The following is a 1,943-nucleotide window of genomic DNA, read 5'->3' as shown; positions in this document are numbered from 1 at the left end:
CGGTTTACGGGCTGCTGGTTAAGAAATCGTAAGGTGGGCTTCGAGTCATGCCTTAGGTCCCTTTGGGCCGTCTTTCGACTTGAAGCGTTTATTACGACTTCTTTCGATAAAAATGAACTTTTCGTGGTTTTTATCGTAAAGTTTGATTGATGACTTCGAATGGCGGAAAACATGAAATGGGTTCGCTACAGTCTTCGGGAGACAACATCGATCGTGCGACCCTTTTCGGGCATTTCTCCGATGTCTCGTGTTTCTTCCGCAGGGCTCTTCGTAAGAATAAATCTTTTCCGAAGATTTATTTTTCGTAAAAACGTTCATGCCGATTTTTACGGACTTTCAGACATTGATTCCGTTGTGACCGATTTTGACCCCAACATTACACAAATCATTGTAATCCTAGTTTGTCTACTCAATAAAACGTCTCTTCAAGTCTTTATTTCTACTACATCTCTCAAAATCAATACAAACACCAGTCTTGTCCATCGTTCTGTGGTACCTACAAAGATCCTACACAAAAATCCCCTAACAAGTATTACGCTACAAGTTAATTTTACGTTTTAAAGTTTATAGGGATGTAAATTGACAAAATGATTGAACAAAAAATCGCCAAAGTTTTTGGATGTGATGGTACGTTGTCTAGCATTACATGATGTTCAATCACAATGTCAATACTCTGCAAGAAAAGAAGAGAAGAGTTAAATAACGCTGCAGTTGATGAACAATGTGAAGATGAATCAGACACTGATAGTGGTGACATACAACACACACAAGTTCATGAGACACAAGAAGACGAAAAAGTGTATCGTGTCACAATTTATGATGACACACACATTTCAAATGAATACACCCATGAAACGACACAAAATCATGTTCGTAGAGGCCAACAACAAGGTAGACTTAATGCGCAGTCAACGGTAGACGTGGTGGCAGCTCCCACCGATTAGGAGGAAACACATGTCCTATTATTGGGAGTGGGTCACGGGGAGGTCGAAGAAGACAATCCCTTGAAACCTATTCAAGACACTATTGCTGGATATACAGTGTTTCAACGATAAAGTTTACAACAACTTTGTCCAGGTGCTTTTGATCAAGAAAATTATGACGAATGGAAAAAAAACAGAAGAAATATTTCTTGCTCTACATTCCGAAGGGAAGATTTTACTGGACATGCCTCAATACACTTAAAGAATTAGTATTTTGGCGCAAGTATTTTCTTGATATAGTTGGAAGCCTCGATGAAGATAAGCTACAACTGTTATAAGCTATGACTGGCGTTTCAATGAACAATGAAGATTTACCTACGTAATTAGGTCAATGTCAATCATTTGGCAGTCCATCTTCTGGTTTTTAACAATGGGAAACACCACCAAATGCTCAATAATGGGGTTCACCACCGAGTGTTCAACAGTGGAGAACATCTTCTGGTTTTTAACAATGGGGAATACCACCAAATACTCAACAATGGAGAACACCACAAAATAATCAACAATGGAGCGCATCATCAAATACACAACAATGGGGTACACCACCAAATGCTTCACAGTGGGAGCTGTCACCAAACTTTCTGGCTCGACGCCAGCCACAAAATTATGAACGAGGCAGACCATTGAAAACAAGTCCAACTAATGTCAAGTATGGGTTTGATGGTCCAGCAGAACGAGGTTCACAAACCATTGAACAAACTTCATCACACGGTACAAATTATTTTTAAACAGATCAGATTTCATGTACACCAAGTCATAGGGGTTTGTTCAATATATGGGGAACTTCACAAAGAAACTCTACAAATTTATATGAATCTCATATGAACAACTTAGATCAGTTGCAATTCATTACTCTAGTTAATGTAATATAAGAATTTGTATTTTTGTAATATTTCTATGAAATTTAATTTAAATTTTAACATAAGTTTATATTTACTTATGATGTACTTTTTCATGTTA

General features: G+C 37.7%; 1 pseudogene; it reads left to right on the top strand.

The window, feature by feature from the left end:
• Positions 1-624: 624 nt before the first annotated feature.
• On the top strand, positions 625-1,351 carry LOC106302389 (annotated as a pseudogene).
• The last annotated feature ends 592 nt before the right edge of the window (positions 1,352-1,943 follow it).

The sequence above is a fragment of the Brassica oleracea genome, chromosome C7, assembly GCF_000695525.1.
Source record: "Brassica oleracea var. oleracea cultivar TO1000 chromosome C7, BOL, whole genome shotgun sequence".
NCBI lineage: Eukaryota > Viridiplantae > Streptophyta > Magnoliopsida > Brassicales > Brassicaceae > Brassica > Brassica oleracea.
Note: the sequence above shows the minus strand (reverse complement) of the source record. Positions and strands in the feature narration are given on the sequence as shown.